General features: G+C 38.0%; 1 long non-coding RNA gene and 1 pseudogene across 1 annotated transcript in view; one reads left to right on the forward strand and one right to left on the reverse strand.

Moving 5' to 3' along the window:
- The window catches only part of LOC105874698 (uncharacterized), an 85,268-nt gene that overhangs the window by 34,224 nt on the left and 24,063 nt on the right, over window positions 1-26,981 (forward strand). The window lies entirely within an intron of this gene.
- On the reverse strand, window positions 14,173-16,800 carry LOC109731088 (guanine nucleotide-binding protein G(I)/G(S)/G(O) subunit gamma-5 pseudogene; annotated as a pseudogene).

Raw genomic sequence — 26,981 nt, forward strand, 5'->3', positions numbered from 1 at the left:
CCAAGAATTTTATAACCAGCAATATTAACCTTCATAAATGAAGGAAAAATGAAGTCTTTCTCAGACAAGCAAATACTGAGGGAATTCATCACCACTAGACTGGCCCTACAAGAAATGCTCAAGGGAGTCCTAAACTTGGAAGTGAGGGTATGACATTTACCATCATGAAAACACATGAAAACTCACTGGTAAAGCAATCACACAAAGGAGAAAGAGAAAGAAATTAAATGGTACCACTGCAGAATTTCACTAAACCACAATGACAATCAGAGAAAAAGAAAGAAACAAAATAATTTATAAAACAACTAGAAGACAACAATATAACAGGAGCAAAACCTCACATATCAATATTAAGCTTGAGTGTAAGTGGATTTTTAAGTGAGATGTAAATGCTTCACTTACAAGATATGGATTGGCTGAATGGATTAAAAAGAAAGGTCCAATAGTATGCTGCTTACAAGAACTCACCTCATTTGCAAAGACATACAGAATGAAAGTAAAGGAGTAGAAAAATATATTACACATAAATGGAAACTAGAAACAAACATGCATAGCTATACTTACATCAGATAAAACACACTTTAAGTCAAAAACAGTAAAAAAAAGACAAAGGATTTTATATATATAATAATAAAAGGATCAATTCAGCAAGAGGATATAACAATTCTAAATATATACACACCCAACACCCAGATTCATAAAACAATTATTACTAGACCTAAAGAAAGATAGGTAGATAATAGCTGGGGACTTTAACAACCCGATTACAGTGTTAGCCAGATCATCTACATAGAAAGTCAACAAATAAATACTAGACTTAAATTTGACTTCAGACCAAATGGACCTAACAGACATTTACAGAACATTCTACCTAACAACTGCAGAATATACATTCTTTTCATCAGCACATGGAACATTCTCCAAGGTAGACCAAATGTTAGGCCACAAAATAAGTTTCAACAAATTAAAAAAAAAATCAAAATCATATCAAGTACCTTCTCAGACCAAAGTGGAATAACATTAGAAAGTAAAACCAAGAGGAACTTTGGAAATTAAACAACATGTTCTTGAGTGACCATTAGGTCAATGAAGAAATTAAGATGGAAATGAAAAAATTTTTTTGAAACAAATGAAAATAGAAACAACACACCAAAACCTGTGGGAAACAACAAAAGCAGTGCTAAGGGGGAAGTTTATAACTTTAAATGCCTACATCGAAAAAGTAGAAAGATCACAAATTAACAATCTAATGATGCACCTCAAGGAACCAGAAAAACAAGAACAAACTGAACCCCGAATTAGCAAAGGAAAAGAAATAGCAGAGATCAGAGCAGAAATAAATGAAATAGAGATTACACAAATAATACAAAGGATCAATGAAACAAAAAGTTGTTCTTTGAAAAGATTAACAAAATTGATAAACTGCTAGCCGGACTAACCAAGAAAAGAAGACAGAAGACCCAAATAAACAAAATTAGAAATGAAAAAGGAAACATTATGATGATCAAAGAAATACAAAAGATCATCAGAGGCTATTATGAACAACTCTATGCTCACAAATTAGAAAACCTAGAGGAAATGGATAAATTTCTGGAAACAACCTCTCAAAATTCAACCATGAAGAAATAGAAAATCTGAACAGACGAATAACAAGCAGCAAGACTGAATCAGTAATATTCTTTTTTTTCCTTGCAAATGGCAGTATACATTAAATATACATGTATTCATATTACAAGGATGGAGTCATACTTTACATATTATTCTATAACTTGCTCTTTTCACTTAATGCTCCAACTTAGACAGTGTACTGGTTCATTGTATATGGATGTAATTCCTTTCTAATGGCTTCATCCACAAGAGACATTCTTGCTTTCAAGTCTCCCAACAAAGAAAAGACCAAGACCAGATGGATTTACTGCCAAATTTTACCAAACATACAAAGAAGAACTGATATCAATCCTTCTGTAATGGTTCCAAAAACTGAGGAGGAGAGCCTTCTTCCTAATTCATTCTACAAGGCCAGTATCATCCCAGTACCAAAACCAGACAAAGACACAACAAAATAAAGAAAACTATAGACCAAGATCCCTGATGAACATAGACACAAAAATCCTGAAAAAGTTTTAACACACCAAATCCAACAGCACATCAAAAAAATCATGCATCATGACATAGGTTTCATGTCAGGGATACAAGGGTGGTTCCATTTATGCAAATCAATAGGCATGACACATCACATAAGCAGAATCAAAGAGAAAAACCACATGATCGTCTCAACAGTTGCAGAAAAAGTATTTGATAAAATTAAGCATCACTTCATGGTAAAAACCCTCAATAAATTAGGCATAGAAGGAACATACCTCAAAATAATAAAGGCCATATGCAACAAACCCACAGCTAATGTCATACTAAATGGGGAAAGTTGAAAGCATTTCCTTTAAGAACTGGAGCAAGACAAGGATGCCTACTTTCTCCACTCCTATTCAACATAGTACTGGAAGTCCTAGCCAGGGCAAGTAGGCAAAATAAAGAAATAAAAGGCATTCAAATTATAAAAGAGAAAGTCAAATTATCCCTGTTTACTGATGATATAATCTTTTATATTATATCTATTCTAAAATCTCCACCAAACAACTCTTAGATTTGACAAATGAATTCAGTGAAGGTGCAGTATAAAAACTGATGTATGAAAATCAGTAGTGTTTCTATACACCAATAACAATCTACCTGAGAAAAAGATAAAGAAAGGAATCCTATTTACAATAGCGACAAAAAAAGTACCAAGTAATAAATTTAAGTAGGTGAAAGATCTCTACAAGGAAAACTACAAAACACTTAGGAAAGGAATTGTAGATGACACAAACAAGTGGAAAAACATCCCATGCTAGTAGATTAGAAGAATTAATATCATTAAAATAACCACACTGCCCAAAGCAACCTAGAGATTCAAGGCAATCCCTATCAAAATACCAATGTCATTTTTCACAGAGTTAGAAAAAACAATCCTAAAGTTCTTATGAAATCAAAAAAAGGCCTGAATAGTCCAAGCAATCCTAAGCAAAAATTACAAAGTGGGAGACATCACATTGCCAGACTTCAAATTGTTTTCCAGGATACAGTAACCAAAAAAGCATGATACTGGTATAAAAATAGACATATAGATCAATGGTGCAGAACAGAGAACTCAGAAATAAAACCATATATTTATAGCCAACTGATACTTGACAAAGCTGACAGAAACACACACTAGAGAAAGGACACCCTTTTCAACAAATGATGCTGGGAAAATTGGATTGCCCCATGTGGAAGAATAAAATGGACCCCTATCTCTCATCATATTCAAAAATCAACTCAAGATGGATTAAATACTGAAACATAAGACCCTAAGAAAATTTAGGGAAAAGTCTTTAGGGCATTGGTCTAGGCAAAGAATTTATGATTAATACTTCAAAAGCATAGGCAACAAAAACAAAAATAAACAAATGAGACTTAATTAAACTAAAAAGCTTCTGTACAGCAAAGGAAATAAACAACAGATTGAACAGACAGCCCACAGAATGGGAGAAAATATTTGCAAGCTATTCATCTGACAGGGGATTGATATCCAGAATATACAAAGAACTCAACAACAAAAACCAAATAGTCCCATTAAAAAGTGGGCAAAGGACATGAATAGACACTTTTCAAAAGAAGACATACAAATGGCCAACAAATATATGAAAAAATGTTCAACATCACTAAGCATCATAGAAATGCAGATTAAAACCACAATGAGATTCCATCTTCCACCAATCGGAATGACCATTATTAAAAAAACAAAAAATAACAGATGTTGGCAAGGATGCAGACAAAAGGGAACTCTTGTACACTGTTGGTGGGAATGTAAATTAGTACAACCTCTATGGAAAACAGAATGGAAATTTCTCAAAGGACTGAAAATGGAATTACTACCATATGATCCAGCAATCCCACTACTGGCTATCTACTTAAAGGAGAAGAAGTCAATATATCAGAATGATATTCATGCTCATATGTTTATCCCAACACCATTCATGATAGCAAAGATAGGGAATCAACATGTCCATCAGTGAAGGAATGGATAAATAAAATGTGATATATTTACACAATGGAATACTATTCAGCCATAAAAAGCAATGAAGTCATGTCAGCAACATGGATGGAAGTCATTATCTTAAGTGAAACAAGCCAGGCTCAGAAAGTCAAATATTGCATATTCTTACTCATAAATGAGTGCTAGAAAATGCGTACACATGGATGAAGAAAGTAAAATGATAGATAGATAATGGAGACTTGGAAGTGTAAGGGAATGGGAGGGGGGTAGATGTGAGAAATTGGTTAATTGTCACAATGTATATTATTTGGGTGATGGAAACCCTAAAAGATCTGACCTGACCACTACACAATCTATGCCTGTCAAAAAATTGCACATGTACCCCATATATTTGTACAAATAAAAAAATTAATAAAGACTGTCTACAACTTTTATTTTTTTCTCAGAAATATTTTGAAAATGGTTTACCAAAATAAGTTTAAAAAGAAACTGTGCTATGGTACTGTATCTACCACTTGTATTACCTTGCTGTCTAAATCACCTAAGAAATGCATTGCTCATTCTTATCGGTTATAAAGATCTCCCAAGGAAAATACTTCATTTCCACAGGCTTTTTTATCAACTAGATAAAAAAAATTTTTGCTTTCCCAAGATAAAATATATGAGACATGATTTTCAGAGTATCTCAATGGATTAGGGAGGTATATTTTAGCATTTGACCATGAAGTTATCCATGAGATATTTTCTAGAAAAAGTCATTTGAATAGATATAGGGTATTTTTTGGAGGAGGCAAATAAGTCAAAAGACCTGAATTTAAGGGAAATTTATTTTTAGAGAAGAGCACCTACAGGGCATCTGCTGGTAGGAAGTTCCAAATGTCATACATGGAGAGCTAAAAAGGGAAGGGGAGGGTTCCAAATCCCTATTTTCTGATCATCTTTTAGAAAAAAGTATCAATCAAGTATTTATATCTTGTTACCCCAGAAAGCAAGGGCTTACAAAGGGACAACTTAAAGTATTTTATTATTGTCTTAAAGTATTTTATTATTGAACACTAAGCCCAAAAAGTAAAGGTACTTTTCCTCAAAGGATAGTCACGGCTGCGAGGCAGGCAATCAATCAGGAAAAAGGTATATAGAATTAAATAGAGACACTCATCGGGTTCTGTCTGTGCTTTTTGAACCTCATTAAAATGAATTCAATGTAACACCAAAGTCTAAATAAAAGTCTTCTAGGGCAGGGGAAAAAAGGCTGTTTAAATCATCTTTAACTGAAGAACATTTGGTGTCCGCAATTATCCTTGGGTTTTAGCCTCCTCCACGCTGTAAGTCTCCTAATCTGGATAGCCCTGAGAATCATTGTGAAAACCTGGGAATTATATGTAATCTGAAAGGTATAAAGTGGAAATTTAGGGGACTGATCCTAACAGAGATCTCTCAGCCCTGTTGACTTCTCTCATGTTATCTGGAATTGCTGCAATAGAGAGTTAGATGGTTCAATGTTTTAATATCCTCAGGCAGGAAGGTGAGTGGGCAGACATCACATAAAGTCTTTACCTGTTCCCAAACTAGTTACCTTGCTTAGTGATAAGGCAATTCTGACCTTATCACTAAGCAAGGATAGATTTCTCCTAACATATTTAGTACTGCAGAATTTAGTTACACTGCAGATCAATTATGCTTCTGACCCTTGTTGCAAAGATAATCACATTTTCAGCATTGTGCCATTGCAAAAATGTTTTCTTCGTTTCCAGACACCAAGAACTCATAGTGAGTGGGACCCTCTGCATTTTCTACATTATTTAGGCAAGATTTTAAAGTGTGTATTAACCCAAAGCTAATGTTAGCAATACACTTAATTTGTAAAAATTCAGGTAGTCCTCAATGTCCTCCACCTGAAAATTAATGTACTCTCTCATTTCTCTTAGCTTCCTTCCTTAACTCTCACCTCTGCAGTGGTGTTTAGGGACCAAATTCTGCAACCCCCTGCTGCCATTACTATTGTGGGGGAGGAAGACGAAGTTGGAGAAAAGTTTCTGGCATATTTAAAAAAATGAGATTGTTGTAACTTAATACATCTTTGTGGTATATATTAAGTGTTTACATTTGAAAATTTATGCTTATAACCCACAAATACATAATGCACCGTAATTGTACCACTCATACTGTAATTATAAGATTTGTTAAAAATAATAATTCCTAGTGCACAGCAGAGAGAGTGGGTTAGAAATATGACACATGTTTAAGTTGAGCACAAATATATATTTTTGAATCTTTCAGTGTCCTTTTCGGTCAGTAAATATAATCAAATTTGTAGATACTATCAGCAATCTTAATTTGGGTCTCTTGGTGATTGTAAGGCCTTGGCCTATTGCAGAACGAGGCCATATGCAGCCAAGGAAAAGGAGATATGGGAAGTGTCAGGATGGGGAGGTAGACTTGGGAAGTGGGTTCATGAGGCAGAGATAGGCAGGGAAAAATAAAGAGGGAGAGAGAGAGACAGAGAGAGAGAGATCCTATTAATTGAAGAAGGTTTAGACTTCAAGTAGGTTGGCAGGAGGCCAGGCATTTCAGGCCAGGAGAAATTTCAGGCCAGGAGAAAAGAGAACCACTGCAGGATCCGGAAGAGGTGTGTGCGTTTGCCTAACTAGTATATGCTGGCTGTCAAGCTGGTGGCTTTTTCTCTGCCCTGATTTCAAGCACTTTCCTGGGCATGGTAGACTAAGAGGACCTAAGAGAACTGGAAAGTTTTGTACAGACTGAAAGAAGCAGCATTCCCAAGCAGGAGCTCACAATAAGAGTAGCAGGTGCTGTTCTCCATTTAGTTTGATTCCCGGAGCTGGGAGTGAGGGTCGGTGTTAAAATGCTGGCATGTTTCCAGAACATACACACTTTCCTGTTGTCTGTCTGTAGAACTTCTATTTATCTTGGAAACTCCTGCTTAGGTGTCACCTTTGAGAACTCTTTCTACTCTCTTAGAGAAAACTGTGCCTTTCTTTTTCCTACTTACCCCCTTTACTCAGGCCTCTGTTACTGTACACAGTGAGACAGAATCGCAATAATCTGTATGCACTGTTATCTCCTTTACTAAGGTAGTGAGCTCTTTGGGGGCTCCTTGGTGTGTATGGCAACGAACAGCCACCTGCAGGGTTCTCCGAGGATCATGAGATTAAAAGCGTGGCAGACCCATGACAGTTGTCTCACCCCTGGGATTGGCAGGAGTGGAGTTGGCAGAAGGCAGACCATTGTGGTTCATACTGCTGCTTTGATATTTCTCAAGTGTTACTCTGTTAGGAGCACTACTCTATTTACACGAGATTGGTGTGAGGCATAATGGAAAGGCACAAGCTCACTATGTTGGGAAGCAGGTAATCTTAGTTTCCATCTCAGCTCTGCTACCAGCTGTTTGAGGGGTCCTGGATGAATGACTCTGTAAGTCTGGGGCTTGGTTTTCCTATCTGCAAAATGAGGGTGTTAGAACACCTCAAGATCCACTTCAAAGTCTTTTTGTACCCATGTGATCCTCAAGGAGCCTCCACTAGGCAGCCACATACTATGAAAGTGTGGCTTTCAAACTCCCCAGAAATAGTCCTAGGGGCCTTCACTTTCAAGCAAATTCCATATCTCCTTTGTTCTGATGACGCAGACCCTGTATGACGGGAGGAGTACAGATGGCACCTCCTGTCTGAGAGATCTAAAAGATTGTGGCACTCTTAAAACCCAACTCTGTGTTATCTTTGAGCTCCCTGTTGCATGAATCTATGGAACTGTACTCCTTGTTGGTCCTTTTAAGCACTAGGCTGGCCCTGATGACAGTCTGGGGGTGGGGGAATCATGGTTATCTTGAAATTCATCCTTTATAACTTCTTTCCCCATATCTTAATGGTTGGGGAGTTGGCATAGACCTAGGCAGCACGCAGAGGTTTGTGTTGGCTCTCACATTCTCTCTGTTTAGCGCAATAGATTTGATGATCTCCCAAATCCTTTCTGCACAAACACGCTGTGGTTTCAGGCCAGCTACCGAGGCCACAGTGTGCAGGATGGATTTGGAGAGACCTGCCAGGAGGCTGCCACAGGCACTGAGGCATGAGGTGTTGAAAACCTGAATTGGGGGGTTGGCAGTGGGGATGGAAGGGTGCAGATGGATACAAAGACCATTTGAAGGAAAGATCAACACAATTTAGTGACTAATGGGAGATCGGGGGTGAAGGAAGGGAGGGAGTGAAAGATGACTGCAACCTTTCAGAGTCAGGACTGCATGGCTATGTGGCTTTAAAAACTCACTGACACCCTCTTGGTTTTTAGATTCTATAAATTAAGATGACTGGCCAAAAAGGTACAGGAGAAAAGCAGTGGATGAGAGCTGTTTTGGGGGAGGAATTATGAATATGTTAAGTAAGAGATGATGGTGAGACATTCCAGTAGAATTATCCAGGGAGAGTTAGAAATACCCATCTCCAAGGGCAGTAGCGAGGTGTGGACTAAAATTACACATTGGGTGAGGGCATGTGGAAAGTTGAGGCTTCTGAGGGAGGAAGGATATAAACAGTAGGTCTGTGCTGAAGAACTAAGTTTGGAAGAAGCAGTTCTTTTTGGCATGGGAGAATCCAGAAAAGTTTTAGAAGACCTGATTTCCAATGGAGTCAAATATTAAGAACTGTCTAAAAAAAAAATCTGAATGGTTGCTCTTCACAGTAAATAAGCAATTCTCTTAGAGTCCTCTTTTATCTTGGTCTCTTCATCTTTATCTCTTTGTTTCTGTTTGTTTCTCTTTCTTTTTCCTTATGCTTCTCCCCCCCTTTTCTTCTTCTTTTTTTTATTTTGGTACAATACACATAACAAAATTTATCATTTTAGCCATTTTAAATTGTACGATTCAGTAGCATTTGGAAGATTCATCATGTTGTGTAACCATCATCACTACCTAGTTCCAGAACATTTTAATCACCCCAAAAGGTCACCCCACACCCATAAAGCCATTTCTCTTCCCATTCCTCCTTCCCCACAACCTCTGTCACCCACTAATCTGCTTTCTATCTTAATAGATTTACCTATTCGGGATATTTCGTATAGCTGAAATCACACAGTATGTGGCCGTTTATATATGACTTAGCATGATGTTTTAAAGCTCATCCATGTTGTAGCATGGATTAGTGCTTTAGTCCTGTTTATGACTGTATACTTTTCCCTTGTATAGATATACTACATTTTGTTTATCCATCTGTTGGTGGACATTTGTTGTTTTCCCACCTTTTGGCTACAATGAATAATACTGCTATAAACATTTGTGTACAAGGTTTTGAGTGGACATAGTATATATGTTCATTACTCTTGGGTATTTACCTAGGAGTGGAAGTGCTAGGTCATATGACAATTCTATTTTTAACTAATCGAAGAACCACCAAACTGTTTTCAGCCGTGACTGTACCGTTTTACACTCCCGTCAGTGATGTATGAGGGTTTGTTTCTCAAAACCTCACCAATGCTTGTTATTATTACTTTTTGATCTAGACATCTCGGTGGGTGTGAATGAGTATGTCATCATGGTTTTGATTTCCATTTCCTTAATAGCTAATGACATCCAGCATCTTTTTTTTTTTTTTTTTTTTTTTTGAGACAGAGTCTCACTTTGTTGCCTAGGCTAGAGTGAGTACCGTGGCGTCAGCCTAGCTCACAGCAACCTCAGACTCCTGGGCTCAAGCAATCCTTCTGCCTCAGCCTCCCAAGTAGCTGGGACTACAGGCATGAGCCACCATGCCCGGCTAATTTTTTCTATATATATTAGTTGGCCAATTAGTTTCTTTCTATTTATAGTAGAGACAGGGTCTCGCTCTTGCTCAGGCTGGTTTTGAACTCCCGACCTCGAGCAATCCGCCCGCCTCAGCCTCCCAGAGAGCTAGGATTACAGGCGTGAGCCACCGCGCCCGGCCCATCCAGCATCTTTTTATGTGTTTGTTGGCCATTTGTATATCTTTGGAGAAATGTCTATTCATGTGCTTGACCATTTTTAATTTGAGTTGTTTGTTGAGTTATAAGAATTCTTTATATATTCTGGATACTACACCCCTCACCCCCTTTTGAATTGGGCTCTGGAGGATGATGGAAGTTAACTTGGTCTTGCTGAAGAATCCTGGGAGGACCTTTCCAGGCAGAGAGCACAGTGCATGCCTTCTGTATTAGCTCTAGCTGCCATAGCAAAACACCATAGAGTGGGTGGCTTAAACAACAAACATTTATTTTGTCACAGTTCTGGAGGCTGGAAGTCCAAGACCAGGTGGCAGCCCAACTGGGTTCTGGTGAGTACTTTCTTCCCGACTCATAGACAGCTGCCTCATCACTGTGTCATAACGTGGAAGGGAGAGAAAGAGAGAGCTCTATGGTTATCTTTTATATGAGCATTAATCCTTTCTTGAGGACCCCACCCTTCTGAACTTATCTAAACCTAATTAGGTCCCAAAGCCTCATCTCCAAATATCATCACACTGGGGGCTAAGGTTTCAACACAGGAATTTGGAGGCAAGGTGGGGGGACACAAAGATTTAGTCTGTAACACCTGCAAAGGCTCTTTGGGGGACAGGGGCATGGTGACTGAGGCACTAAGGCTAGATCGCTGCTGCCATTGGATCCCAGGGAGCAATGGTGAGGCTAGTCTCGATGAGGCAGGTGGGGGTGGCACAAGAGCCAGAGCATGAAAACCAGCCCTTCTCAATCTCGGTCTTGGATAGAGGAAGGTCTTGTAAAAATGCAGACTCTGATTCAGTAGGTCAGGGAAGAGGTTGAGATTCTGCATTTCTCGTAAGTTCACAGGTGATGCCAATGTAGTAGCAAAGACATGAAGCTCCAAAGAGCCTGCTAAGGATGGTGATATTTACTAAGAGCTAAGAAAAGTTATTGGCTGGTTTTAAAAAGGAGAGTGGCAAGATCAACTTTAACTTTTTAAAAGATCACTCCAGCTGCTCACTGGAAAATATACTGGAAGAGGACAAAAATGGGGGAAAGAGTTAGTAGTTGAATTAATTATGGCTAAGTAAATTAAGATCTGTGTATTCATATGATGGAATGCTCTATAAACACAATGGTTATGAAAACATTTTCATGCCACAGAAAAATATTTATAACATAATACTAAGTAAAAAACCAGGAATCAAAATTATATACACAAAATTGGTTTCAACTTTATTAAACAATGTGTGTAGGAAGAGGCAGACACACCAATTTGTTAACAGTGACTCTTGGGAGGTTGGATGATGGGGGATGTTTTTTTCTTTATTTCTTTATTTTTTTTTTTGTATCATTTTTCTATCATTCTCATTCTCGATAGCTTATTTGTTTAGGTTAATTTCCAAACAACAATGGGACATTACCAAGGTTATCAAAGACCTGGAGATTTCTATCTGTGAATTTTAAGTAAGCTCCTACAAAACCGAAGCTCTAATACAGTGAATAGAAGCGCTGGTAAAGCTCATTTCCTGGTCCCTCTCACGGTGCCATGCTGTTGCTCGTTGTCAATTTCACACATGAAATTTCTATCCATTCAGAGCTGACAGCTTGGATTTCCCCCTCCATTGTAATAGCCCTTCTCTCTCCTGGCTTCCCCAGGCTTGCATTTGGTAACCTTTGCCCTTTTATTTGGTACAAGCCAAAATGCCATCTTTGGAAAACTAATGTACCAGAGAAAATGGTAGCACGAAGCCACATAACCTACTGTTCTTTTCCTTTCTGTTTGTGAAGGTTATTATTAGAGCTCATTTTAGAGAATTTCAAATCCATTCAAAATATCATCGGTTTAAATATTTCTAATGGAAGCAAAGCTTTTGATGTTTGGAGTTCAGAAAGCTGCCTGGCCTCTTTAGATTTCAAATTTTCATACACTGGCACAATTGATCAAAGCCTTTAAAACAGAGGGAAAAAAAGGCAATTTACTTTACCTATAGTTGTTTTGTGTTCTTAACATCATTATTACACTCTCTTTTTCTTTTTGCTGAACCATCTCCTTGTTTGAAGACATGCTTTTTTATTAACATCTAGTGGCTTCACCTCCTTTTTGATCAGTCTGAGAAGCCATCTGGAAACAATTGAGAGTGACGTCACAAATCCAGCATTATGATTTCAATGCAGGATCAAAGAATACAAGGGGAAAAATTGAGAAGTGGGGAAGCTTGATTTAACCTTTAAGCACAAATATCTAACAGGGTAAGAAGAGGTGAGAAAAGGTGACAAAATGAAAGAATTACTGATGGGCATCAAAGTCAGGGTAGTTGGTTTACCTTGAAGTTTAACTTAGTTAATATACTGGCACTGTTTTCTATATTTATTGTGGGACAAAGGGGGAAAATAGTCAACTAGGGATAGGGCTGACTAGTGATGTCCAAGTTAAAAAGCATTGGGTTGGCAGAGTGTCCTGAAGCTAAATGCAGAAACTACAGGAAAAGTCTTAAACTAAGGCTAAAGGTCATAAGCAGGGACAATAGGCCTGGCATTTAGAGGAATTCATACTCTATTGAAAAATTCCTACACCACTCATGAAAACAACAGATTGCCTACTTACCAGAGAATACGAAAACTAAAACCAAGCAGCCACTGGAAAGAAAGCAAATGATTAGAAGGGGAGATTTCAAGCAAGTGAAAGGCCAAGAACCCCGAATTTCTGTGTGAATGACCCTGAAATTACAGCTAATATAAGAAGTGGCTTCCTTATACTTCTAGAAATTGAGCTCTCAGAACCTGACAGTTTGCTCTGAAGAATATTAACCCAATCTGGACATAAATGTATGTTTCTAGCTGGCTAGAACTGTTCATCTCCTATCTGTGGATTTTAGCCAGAAGGTAAATGAGGCGAGTGAATTTCAGGGAGGGTAATGGTCTGGCAAGGTGTGAGGATTTTCTTTGGAGAAACCAGAGAGCAGCAACTCCCAGATTCTTTTTCTGTTGTTTAAATCATCAGCCTTAAATTTTCCATGATTATTCTCAAATACAAATTTATCAATAAGGGTGATGTATTTCATATATCCTTATATACTATTTAATTGTACTATCTTTACAAAATATCCTTCTACAAATAATTTAATCATTCATTTAAAAAATCATTATGAGATTGTATGTTCCAATTTCAGTCTGGAAAAGATGGGTATGAAAATATAGAGATTTGTGAACTTCCTCTGGTTACCAAGCTAAGCCCAAAGAGATTTTCTTCTGCGTTAGTTACTCTCATCACCATTGAAGTTACTCATCTATCCAGTTGAAGTCAATCTTACATAATACTTAAAACTTTCAACCTTTGATTTTCTGTTGCCTCTCCTTATTTAGCCATAATATCTCCCAAATGAGGCCGGGCGCGGTGGCTCACGCCTGTAATCCCAACACTCTGGGAGGCCGAGGCAAGAGGATCACGTGAGCTTAGGAGTTCGAGACCAGTCTGGAGCAAGGGTGAGACCCTCGTCTCTACCAAAAATTAGCTGGACAGTCCCAGCTACTCAGGAGAGACTGAGGCAGGAGGATCCCTTGAGCCTAGGAGTTTGAGGTTGCTGTGAGCTAGGCTGACACTCTAGCCTGAGCAACAGAGCGAGGCTCTGTCTCAAAAACAAAACAAAATAAACCCCCCAAATCTCCCAAATGAGACAGCAATAGAATCTTGTTATTAAAAGTATTTGTTTTTTTAGAGACTTCAGCTCCTGGACTCAAGTGATCCTCTTGCCTCAGCCTCCCAAGTAGCTGGGACTCCAGGCGTGCACCAACACACAGGGCCCAGAATCTTAGTTTTTAAAGAGAAAAAAAAAAAAGTGATTGTTATGGAAAAAAGTAACATTAAGAAGGAACACACCCATAACCAAATTCTACCCACAATTTGATGTGAGAATTTTTTAGACTAAGTATTTTATTATATGCCGTTGCCAGTGTATATAAAATAATTACCCTTGTGAAATAAAAATTCATGAGAATTCAGAGAGATAGATGTTAAGGACCAAAAGAGTAGAAGTTTGTGTATTACGGCACTTGTGTTATAGGGATAAGCTTTTGTACAGGCTTCCAATTTAGTTCTCTTTTGAATATTCATTGGTTCATGAGAAGTGGTTTGGGAAACCTTTAAAAGATTTATTTTACTACAAAAAGGAATAGACTTTCTGGGGTCTGAAGGGATTTGTACTTGAAGTTTGTCCAGTCAGCAGGGGGTCACGTTGAGCATTCTGAGGATGGAATTGTTCCAAATTTACAGCTGCCTGGGAAACCTTCTTGCAGTGGAGCCCAGCCTCTAGGCCTGCAGCCAGAGCCACTTTCTTGAACCACTTTCTTCATAGCGGCCATGCTGGAGGAACCAGATATGGTCCACAAGAGAGCCAGGCTGACTTCTGGATTGGTGGGTCGTGGGTCGTGGCTCCATAGTGGGTCCAGATGGCAGGGCAGTGTGAGGCCTTGATGTGAGAATTTTTAACACTCAAGGAAGACATGCCTCACATGCCCCCACTCCTACAGCAATGGAAGTTCACAAACAGATCTCTGCAACCTTCTTTTGAGCCTGGGCAAGGCTTCAGAATCCTTCTCAACACAGTACCCTAGGAGCCACTAACTGACTGGAGTTTGCACTTGCGTTCAAAAAGCATTTGCTATCCTGGCTTTAGACGAAGAACATTTCACTCTTGTTGATGATTTTGGAGGATGTATGTGATTTTATTTAGAAATGGAATGGTTTCATGTTTGCTTAGCAGAGTTATAAATTTATAGACAAGACATTCCCAGTTTACAAATATCCCGTTTGTATGTTGTTTAAAACTCATAACCTATGAAAACAGCAGGTGGGAGTGAGTAGAACAAGGCACGTAGACATAGTATGTTTTCCTGTTTCCATCAGCACAGCAAAACTCTTAAGAACCAAATCTTGTAGAGTGTGACGCCTCTGGTTTCAACTTGTTTCTTCGTCATGTATTAAGCTGTTGTGACTTCCCTTTTTAAAGCCTCGTTCCTTCATTTGTAAAATGGAGTTGTTTTCAACGTTAAATATGGTAGCTTAGGCAAAACACTCCACTTAGTACATAGTGCATACTAAACCCTCCGTAAGTGTTAACTTTGATTTAACAGAGAGAGTTATTTCTGTTCCTGGTGAAATAAGGAAAATCCTAGCCAATTCTATGCTTTAAAAAAATAGGATCCTTGGCAACTGTAATTTTCTTAATTAGACACCACCTGGATATCAGAGTGTGCTAATGCAATGCAGGTGGTACAAAAGAAAGTACATTGAGAACTAGAAACCATTGGCCCCTGGCCTGCTTGGTTTTGAACAAATTATTGAGCAAGTTACTTTTCTGGGTCTCAGTTGCTCACATGTAAAGTTGTGATTCTAAATTGTTATGATATTAGATGGCATTACTTTAGAGGGATTTGGAAATTGAGAAATAAGTGAACTAAGTCCCCATCTCTTTACCTGGTAGTGCCCTACTTTGATTCCCTTCCTCTACCTTTCCAGGCATGAGCCCTCCCAGCTACTCCCACACTCAGAGTATCTACCCAAGTCAGGTCGAGTAAAGTCTAGTCTGCATTAGGTTAAAATTTATATATCGACCCAAGAGAAATGAAAATGTAGATCCACAAAAAGACTTGTACACCTATGTTCATAACAGCATTACACACAATAGGCAAAAGATGGAAACTACCCAAATGTCCATCAACTGATGAGTGAATAAGTAAAATGTGGTATATCCATACAATGCAATATTAATTGGCCATAAAATAGAACAAAGTAATGCTATGTGCTACAACATGGGTGAACCTTGAAAACATCATGCTTAAGTGAAAGAAGCTGAACATAAAAGGACAAATATTGTATGATTCCATTTATACAAAATATCCAGAGTAGACAAGTCCATAGAGACAGGAATGAGATTCGTGCTTGTCAGGTGCTGGGGGAGCAGGAAGTAGGGAATTACTGCTAATGGGTATGAAGTTTCTTTCGAGGGCGATGAAAATGTTCTAAAATGGATTGGGATGGTGGTTGCACAACTCTGTAAATATACTAAATACTTTAAGTTGCACATTTTAAATGGATGAATTGTATGGTATGTGGACTATATCTCAATAAAGCTATAATTAAAAAAACTAATTCTATTTGAAAGATAAAGAAGACAAGATAGTGACTCATTTGGCTTCTGGGTGAGTCTCTAAAGACCTTCCTGTCATACAAAACAAGTTTGTCTGAAAGGGTCTGGAAGTCAGCATTGAGTCAGGGAATCTTCTTTTAAGGACAAAATAAATAATTTCTTAGACAAAAACAAAGAGAGGGCTGGGCGTGGTGGCTCATGCCTGTAATCCTAGCACTTTGGGAGGCCGAGGCGGGCGGATTGCTCAAGGTCAGGAGTTCGAAACCAGCCTGAGCGAGACCTCGTCTCTACCAAAAATAGAAATAAATTAATTGACCAACTAAAAATATATATACAAAAAATTAGCCGGCCATGGTGGCGCATGCCTGTAGTCCCAGCTACTTGGGAGGCTGAGGCAGTAGGATCGCTGAGCCCTGGAGATTGAGGTTGCTGTGAGCCAGGCTGACGCCACGGCACTCACTCTAGCCTGGGCAACAAAGTGAGACTCTGTCTCAAAAAAAAAAAAAAAAAAAAAACCAAAAAAAAAAAAAAAAAACAAAGAGAGTATCAGCAACTGAATTTTGTAATAGGATAGGTGGCAAATCGAAACTTTCACTCTAAAAATTGAGGTGACTAGCCGAACAAATCGTTACCACGCATTCTTAGTTTTTCCCTAGAGATAAATGAAAATAAATCTGCTTCAAGGATTCTGTCCATTTACATTTGCTCCTCACTAAATTTAAATTTTCAAAATACTTTATTGAAAGTTTCTAAAGACAGACTTCTATACTGATAAGACCAACCCAAGTAATCTTCAAATTTATAAGGCAAATTTATAAGGCAAGATACACAAACACCAAAGGTTGGACCTTGGGCTTCTGTTTTAGAGCTCGTTTTTGTTATACAAACCTACCTTACAGATGCATTTTAACCAAATTTTACCTATATAAGTATAGCAGGTAGTTAGGAATCATCCATCCATTCATTAATATTACGTTCCTGCAATTCTTATCCCTAGCTTTGTTCTAATTATTTAATACTACACAGTGAAGGGAATCTTACCTGCAGTGACTAGGAAGAACAACCCCACAAAACTTCCTTAGAAACAAAATAAGATCAAGACAAGCATTGAGAAAAAGGGAGCTCACAAATTTTTTCTACTGTCACTTTTCTCAAGAAAGCTAGAGATGGAAGTGGGTTAGGGAGGGTCCCATGCCCAGTGCCAGCTGTGATGCACTATCAACTCCTGATGACTGAGGGAACCTCGATCACGTTTGTCCACTTCAGCTGGTGATGTGAGAGATCTCTCATCCTTAGGAATGTCGCCACTGCAGTCTCGGCCTCTCTGCTCATCCTGAGGAAGATAGGCAGGCCTGTATAACACCCAGAGCCCTGTAGGTAGTTTCCTCTTCCTAAAGCAAGAGATAGGAGAGCAGCAGGGGCTCCAAGTACAGAATGTGCGTGTGTGTGTGTGTGTGTGAGTGTTGTGCGCGTGTAAATAAAAGTGCCCGAAATCAGGGAATGAACTGGAATGAGATTATAGCTATTTATATTGGAGGGACAATTTTAATAGAAATTGTGAAAGATTTCAGCAGTTGAAGTGAAGAGAGAAGGTCAACAAGAACAGACACAGAAATGGGAATGGGTAGGCCTTTCACGGGGATTTTCTATAAAGAGTCCAGCCCAGGTAAGTTCTATCGTAGAACAAGCTGTTTGGGGCACTTTCTTCCTACAGTTTCCAACAAAGCCCCAGTGCTGCCCGGAGCAAACATTTTGCTACAGGCAGAGAAGAGGAAGTGGCCCCGGCAAGTGAGAGACAGTGGGAAGGAAGGATATGGGACTTCTCACAGAGAGATGAAAAAACAAGTGAGCTACTCCCTTATTTTTATTATGGCAAGATACAGAAAACATGACATTTACTATTTTGACCATTTTAAAGTGTACAATTCAGTAGCATTAAGTACATTCACACTGTTGTGCTATCCCCATACCTACTTTTGGAAAATGTTCATCACCCCCAAAAGAAACCCTGAACTCAGTAAGTGGTCACTCCCCATCACTCCTTTCCTGCAGGCCCCAGAATTGCTTGCTGTCGCCAGGGAAACTTGTATGTGAATATTTATTCACAATAGTCAAAAGGTAGAACCACCCCAAATGTTCATCAGCAAATGAACGGATGGACCAAATATAGTATATCGATCAATAGGATATTACTCAGCCACAGAAAGAATGAAGTACTACTGCTAATGGGCATGAGGTTTCTTTTTGGAGTGATGAAAATGTTCTAAAATTGATTGTGGTGACAGCTGTACAACTCTTTGTGAATATATAAAAACCCATTCACTTTAAATGGTTGAACTTCATGGTACATGCATTATACCTCAATAAAGCAGTTTAAAAAGAAAATAAAAGGATGAGGTAGTGACATATACTAAAACATGGATGAACACTGAAAATATTATTCTTTTGTTCTACCCCTGGGTAATCTATTTAATACCATCCAGGGTGTCAAATATTCCAGCTATAAAACCCAGAGAAGCAACACTGCTTTTGCATAAGTTTATTGTAAGAATTTGAATTGTTTTGTCAAAGCGCTTTAAGAATTCTCAAAAGCAGGCAGTAATTTAGGGATTAGTGGGTACTGGGAAAAGTAAATTGTGAGTGTAGTCATTCCTTCCTTTTTAAATTTTTATGACTCATCTTTCCTTGCCACCTTGCCTCTTCTCTCTTTCTGTCCCTGCCCTCCTCGTCTTCTGTATACCAAGCCAGCTGGCTCTCTTTTCTTTGAACTTGCTTTGTGATAGTTCTCCTTGCTTTGGCTCAAGCTATACACCTTGTATACCCAGTACCCAGCTCAGTTTCTGGTATACAGCAGGTACTCAGTAAACGTCAGTTGGATGGATGGAAGACCAATGAGTGAGCAGATAAAGTCTGTGTTCTGCTGCTGGAAGTCACTGAACAGTTAGACCTGGAAGCCAGTTCCAGCTCTCCAGCTGCACTTTCCCCAAACTCTAGACCCCTCCTCTAGAATGACCGTCTTGTTCATGCTCCTGAAGCTCTCCAAACTCTTATGTCTGTTCTTACCTTACTCCTCTTCCTGTTTTTGTGCCACCTGGGAATAAAAACTTTATCCTCATTCATTTTCATATTTCCTGTAGCCCTCCATAACATTCATTTTGCTGGATTGCTTAGAGAGTCTACAAAATAAAATAAAACCTTAAATAATCTCCCCTTTCAGGCCTAGAAAAAAATACTCAATACCGTTGTGGAGCTTTCTGAGATGCTCCCAGGAAATTTATTTTTGTATTGGCCTCTCCATAGCACTTTGTATTCTTCTTCTAAAGCAGCCAGAAAGTTTTGCTTTAATGTTGCCCTGAGGGACTGTGAGGTCCTTTAAGGCAGGAATGCCTCAGTATCTATTTATTGATTGAATAAATAAATGAATGAATTGTACTAATGCTAATTTTGCTTTAATGAAGACGGGACAGGCTCCATCAATGATAAAAAGGATTTGATAATGAAACAAATTATGGAAATAAGCTTTGAAGAAATGCCCTTTGCCTCATTTGGGAAATCAGAATTTTAAAATGTAGTTTAGTAACCCTATTTTCATAAAAGTGATTTTAATGTCCCTTTACTTTTATCACAATTCTGTGTACACAGAGTTTAAGGAGTGAGATAGTTCTATAAGATATGTTATGAAAAATACCAGTGCATTCTGCCTTTCTCCAGATTTCCCTCCTCAGTAGCAAACACTTCCAATTCTTTTAGTGATTTTTAAATTTACCTTCACATCTCTAAATTCCATGATTTTCTTGTTATTTCTGACTTTTGGTGTAGGTATCGTTTCTTCCTCTACAGAAGATGAAGACTGAGCTCTATTTCCTCCTACTTTCACTCCACACGTAACTCTACATTTTTTCATCCTCCTAATGCTGTGTTAAAATTTTGATTACAGCGGCATTCAGTGTTCACATTATTATGATGACATACGTGTAAATGCTATGTTCACAGACGAGCCATGTATTGAGTAAGTCTCAATTTTCCCATCTGTACATTTTATTTTCTCTGAAGAAAATAATTACCTTTTTTTTGTTTGCTTCATTTTCTTTGTCTTTATCCATAATCCAACTCCAAAGCCAGTCATTTGTCTGAATTTCATGGTATGAGGAAATTAATAACCTGAACATCTAAAAGAGTTAGTGGCACAGGGAATGGCACAGGGGGATGAACCACACACTGAAGACCTCAGACAGCAGCTTGCCGGGGCAGAGCTGCCAGCCTGGGCCACCTCTCTTCATCCTCCTGCCGATTCCTTTCACCTTTCTTCCGTGTGACATCTGTCTCTTGTATCCCATTGCTTCTTTTTTTCCTGTATGACTTCCTTATTTTAGGGGTGTATATCCTCCAGTTTTCAGAGAAAGGGTGTACGCATGCATCATAAACTTTTTGAGACCTTGTGTGTCTGAAAACGTCTTTATCAGCCTTCTGACTGGATCTGTAGTTTTGGCCAGGATGGAGCCTAGGTAGAAAATACTTTTCCTTCAGAAGTTTGATGAAATTGCTCCATTGTAATCCTGCTTCAAGTGTAGCAGTTGAGAATCTAAAGTCATTCTGATTCTTGATTCATTCCATGTGATCTGTTTTCCTCTCGAAAGCCTTTTTTCCCCCCGTCAGTGATGAGCAGACACTTGAGGATTTGCTTTTTTTCTCTGTGATCTGAAATTTCACAGGTTCTATCGTTCACTGTGTGAGGCGTTCAGTGGATTCTTTACTTTGGGAAACTTGTGTGTTTTGGTTCTCTGAAATTGTCTTGAGCACTTTTGTCAATGATACCTTTTCACCTGTTTCTTGGCTTTCACTCTCTGGACCTCTCACACTAGTCCTCTTTCATTCTCCTATATGTTTACTCCTATTTTCCATCTCTTTCATGCTGTGCTTCACTTTTACTTTATGCGAGATTTATCTTTCTTCTATTCATGGAATATATATATGTATATATATATATATATATATATATATATAATTTCTGCAAACAGATTTTTAATTTCTAACAGCTTAAGAGCTTTGTTTTTTTTTTTGTTTTCAGAATGCCCCCCCCCTTTTTTTTTGAGACAGAGTCTCACTTTGTTGCCCAGGCTAGAGTGAGTGCCGTGGCGTCAGCCTAGCTCACAGCAACCTCAAACTCCTGGGCTCAAGCGATCCTCCTGCCTCAGCCTCCTGAGTAGCTGGGACTACAGGCATGTGCCACCATGCCTGGCTAATTTTTTTCTATATATATTAATTCATAGAAATTAATTAATTTATTTAATATTTAATAATAATATTAAATAATAGTTAATAATATCAAATAAATAATATCTAATAATAATTTATTTATTTATTAATAAACAATTAATTTCTTTCTATTAATAGTAGAGACAGGGTCTTGCTCTTGCTCAAGTTGGTTTCGAACTCCTGACCTCGAGCAATCCGCCCACCTCGGCCTCCCAGAGTGCTAGGATTATAGGCGTGAGCCACCGCACCCGGCTCCAAAATCCCTTTTTGAAGAGGATCCTGCTCTCTTTACATGATTATAATATTTTCTCTGATTTCTCTGAGGATATCAATTATACTTGTAATTTAAAAAAAATTTTTTTTCTTCCCCTACTTAGTGTCTGCTTCCACTAAGTTCTTTGTTGGTTTGGTCTTATCTTTATCTGTCACGTTAGAGGCTTTCCTCAGATGCCTGACAGTCGCCATCACTTTTTTGTGTGCAAGAGTGGCAGAAGCACCCATGATGCGTGGGAGAAGTTTGTCAATCGTCGTGCTTACTCTTGGTTGATCTGGCCTGGCCATTTCTTGGGTGGATAGTTTCAATTTGAATATCCCCAAGGCTTCATTCTTGTGTTAGTTGGAATCTAAAAGATGACTTCAGTCTTCTGCTATGTTTTGGGGCCTGAGGAGGTCGGAGGATGGAAGGTCTCAGCCTGCACCCATCTGCGCCTGCAGCCCTCCGGTCCCTGGCTCCTCCGCAGAGACCATAGCTCTAGCCTGCCGCCAGGGTGGGAGGAGCTGGAGGTATTGGCTGTACGATGTGGGGGAGTGGACCAGTGCCGAACTTCTCCCCAGACTTTCAACTGTCCTTCCTATGTCAGGTCTCTCCCTCCATCCCACTTCCAGAAATCCCCAGTGCCACCAATTCCCAAGCCTTTGGGGGATTTTTGTGGTGTAAATCAGGTTTCTCTTCTGTTTCCCCTCTACTGGCTGGGATTCAACTGCTTTGAGTCTGATAAATCTTTTGCTACTCACTTATCTGTTTGCTTTCCAGCTTCTAAAATTTGGTTATTCTTCTCTTCCTGTTCTCTACAGTTTTGCTGATTTGTGCATTACAGAAAATCCCTTTATTTTCATTTAAGTTTCAGAAGGGATCAAAGTAGATATATCACATCACCATCTTTTTCAGAATGTAATTATTGCATATTCCATAAAGTACCTAATACAATTCTATGACAAAATCTTTACACACACACACATATATATATATGTACATATATATATATTTAAAGTTGACCGAGAAAGGATCGAGGTGGGTGTGACAAAGTGTAAACTGGCAAAGTAAAGAATTTTGATGTTGGAAGAAAAGCCCTGTCTGCAGAGCACATGTAAATTAACAATAGTAGTTAATGTTTAATTATTGTTTATTATGTACCATATATTCTTTTACACATCCTACACTTATTAATGTTAATCCTCAAAAAGCTTTATGAAGTGAGTGCTACTATTATTCCCATTTTGTAGATGAGGAAACTGAGGCATGGGTTAGTAATTTGCCTAAGTTTGTACAGTGATATTAGGTGGCAGAGCTGAGGTTAGAAATGTATCCAAGAAAAGCAAAGCAAGGATATGGATAAGGACTCATATTCACATAGTACATAATGCCAACAATTATGCTGAGGGTTTAGTTCATTATTTCTTTTAATTCTCATGACCATGTACAGAATAAATCCTACTACACTGGCATTTTCTAGATGAGGAAACTAAGGCTTAGAGGAGTAAACTTCCCCAATTCCTTTTCCTAGAAAGCAATGCACCCAGACTTTGGATCCAGGTTTTATTTCATCTCTCATGTTTCATTAGCCAGAGTTGGATTTTGTACTTCTCTCTAAACCAATGACAGTCAAAGGGCATGTGACTCCAATGACTGGCTTGGACCAATCAGGATTTGCTTGTGAGCCACATGAGGTAGAGGGGGACATCCAAAAAAAAAACGGGGACAGGTTGGCAAGGCAGAAGGGGAGATTGGCTGTTGAGCAGAAAAACAATATGACTTATCACAGTAATAAATAGAGATTCTTGCTGGGTGCAGTGGCTCATGCCTATAATCCTAGCACTTTGGGAGGCTGAGGTAGGAGAATCCCTTGAAGCCAGGAGTTCAAGACCAGCCTGAGCAACATAGCAAGACGCTATCTCTACAAAAAAATAAAAAATAATTAGCTGAGTGTGGGGGTATGTGCTTGTAGTCCTAGCTACTTGGGAGGCTGAGGTGAGAGGATTCTTGAGCCCAGGGGCTGAAGGCTGCAGGGAGCTATGATTGTACCACTGCACTCAAGTCTGGGTGCCAGAGTTAAGAACTTGTCTCAGAAGTAAATAAATAAATAGGATTCTTCAGAGAATGAGGCCTACTGTTAGGACCATTCTATTAATAGCTTATAACTAACATTATAATGAAACAATTTCAGAAAAACCTGAGATGAGAATTCTCTGACTATACCTGGTTATATTTCAGGGCTATGTCAATATTTTACACAATTACAAAACCAAATTAAACATTAAAAACTCCTGAATATCAAAAACAAAATAAAACAAACAATCTATTGAGCTGGTGGAAAAGTCTTACAGAAAGGAACTATGGCAAGTACCTTTATTAAAACATAGAAACTTGACCTTCTGATCGCGAGATCCACCCAAAGGACAAAGGAGAATGGCCACATGTTTTACATTATATTTTGTAGTTATATCAGTGATGACAGCGTTCTTTGTTATCCCGAGACTACCGAGTGTCTATTGTGGAATAAAGCAAATGGAAATTATGTTGGTATTTCTGAGAGCAGGAGCTTTCAGTGTGGAAGAAATGGGGCAAAACATAAGATCAATGAGGTGAAAACTCTCTTAGTTCTGAATTTGAGCTGGACTTAGTACAAACGTATGAAGTATTTTGTCTTAAAAATATTTCCTAGCCTTATACACTGAGAAAACCTAGGGACAATGGCAAACCCAGTAGCAATGAGCAACTATTATCTTTTGTGATATTCTGATTTTGTATAAAAAATTAAAAACATACATAGTATTTGACCTAGTAATCCCATAGTTGGTAATCTTCTGTAGGAATATGTAAGTTATTCTAAGTCCCATTTTTCAGGAAGATAAACCAGGGATTTTTGGCAAAATGAATGACTCTATATATCTTGTAGATAATGTATAACTCAAAGCTGGTATATATATATATATATATATATATATATATATATTTTTTTTTTTTTTTTTTTTTTTGAGACAGAGTCTCACTCTGTTGCCCAAGCTAGAGTGCTGTGGCATCAACCTAGCTCACAGCAACCTCAAACTCCTGGGCTCAAGTGATCCTCCTGCCTCAGCCTCCCGTGTAGCTGGGACTGTAGGCAGACACTATTGTGCTTGGCTAATTTTTTCTATTTTTAGTTGTTTGGCTAATTTCTTTCTATTTATAGTAGAGACAGGCTCTTGCTCTTTCTCAGGCTGGTCTCGAACTCCTGAGCTCAAGCAATTCTCCTGCCTCAGCCTCCCAGAGTGCTAGGATTACAGGTGTGAGCCACCATGCCTGGCCTCTTTTTTTTTTTTTTTTAAATTCACTTTTTTGAGGTATGATGGACATATAAAAAGCTATACAATGTATACAACTTGATGAGTTTGGGGATAAATATACACCCATGAAACCATCCTCACCATCAAGGCTATAAATATATTGATCGCCTCTCAAAGTTTCCTTCTGTCACCTTTATTATTATCATTGTAGTATTTTTGTAATGAGAACCCTTAACATAATTTATAATCTCTTAGCAAATTTTAAGTGCATAATTTAGTACTGTCAGCTATAGGCACTATAGCAGATTTCCAGAATTTATCTTACATAGATGAAAGTTTGTGCCTGTTGACCATCACGTCTTCATTTCCTCCTCTCACCTATCCCTGGTAACCACTATTCTACTCTCTGTGTCTATAAATTTGACTATTTTAGATCCCATACATAAATAAGATTATATATGTAGTATTTGTCTTTCTGTGCCTGACCTATTTTCCTTAGCATAGTATCCTCCAGGTCCATTCGTGTAGTCAAAAATGGCAGGATTTTATTCTTTTTTAAGGCTGGGCAATATTCGCTTGTATGTATGCCACAGATTTTCCTTATCCATTTGTTCATCGATGGAAATTTATGTTGTTTTTATATCTTGGCTAAATAAGCAAGGGAAAGCAGGTATCTCTTCAAAATCCTGATTTAAGTTCCAGAAGTGGGATTGCTGGATCGTGGGTAGTTCTATTTTTGATATTTTGAGCTCTTTACTGTTTTTCATAGTGGCTGTACAAATTTATATTCTCACCAATAGTGTACCAGGATTCCCTTTTCTCCACATCTTCATCAAAACTTATATATATATTTAAAATAATAGTCTTATAGGTATGAGGTGATATCTCTTGTGGTTTGATATGTGTTTCCCTAATGATTAATGACACTAAGCACCTACCTATTCATATACCTGTTGGCCATTTGTATGTCTTCTTTTGAGAAATGTCTATTCAGGTTCTTTGCCCATTTTTTAATTAGATTTTTTGTTTTCCTACTATTGAGTTGTTTGACTTTCTTATATATTTTGGATCTCTTATCATATGTATGGTTTGCAAATATTTTCTCCCATTCTACAGATTTTTTTTTTCATTTTGTTGATTGTTTCTTGAGTTCTACAGAAGTTCTTTAGTTTGATATAATTCCACTAGCTTATTTTTGCTTTTGTTGTCTGTGCTTTTGGTGTTATATACAAAATTCATTGCCAAGATGAATGTCAAGAAGTTTTCCCCTATTTTTCTTCTAGGACTTTTATGTTTTCAGGTCTTAACTTTTTAATTCATTTTGAGTTGACTTTTTGTGTATGGTATAACATGAATCCAATTTCATTCTTTTGCATATGGATATCTAGTTTTCCCAATACCATTTATTGAAGAGGCTATCTTTTCCCTGTTTTGTCTTCTTGGTATCCTTGTCAAAGATTAATTTACTGTATATTTTTGGGTTTATCTCTAGGCTGGTTCTCAATTCTGTTCCATTGGTCTATATGTCTGGTTTTATGCCAAAGCCATGATGTTTTGATTACTATAGCTTTGTAATTGTTGGAAATCAGAAAGTGTGATGTCTCCAGCTTTTTTTTTTTTTTCTCAAGATTGCTTTGGCTATTTGGGGTCTTTTCTTATTTCATATAAATTTTAAGGTTTTTACCTACTTCTGTAAAATCTGACATTGGATCTTTGATATGGATGATATTGAATCTATAGATCTCTATAGGTAGTATGGATATTTAAACCATATTGATTCTTTTAATCCATGAACATGGGGTATCTTTCCATTTATTTATATCTTCTTCAATTTCTTTTCTTGGTATTTTATGGTATTCAGCATACAGTTCCTTCACCTCCTTGATTAAATTTATTCCTAAGTATTCTATTCTTTTTTAAAATGCCTTATAAGAGGGATTGTTTTCTAAATTTCTTTTTCAGATAGTTTGTTGTTAGTATATAGAAACACAGCTGATTTTGTGTGTTGACTTTGTATCCTA

Source organism: Microcebus murinus, chromosome 7 (genome assembly GCF_040939455.1).
Source record: "Microcebus murinus isolate Inina chromosome 7, M.murinus_Inina_mat1.0, whole genome shotgun sequence".
NCBI classification, from domain to species: Eukaryota; Metazoa; Chordata; class Mammalia; order Primates; family Cheirogaleidae; genus Microcebus; species Microcebus murinus.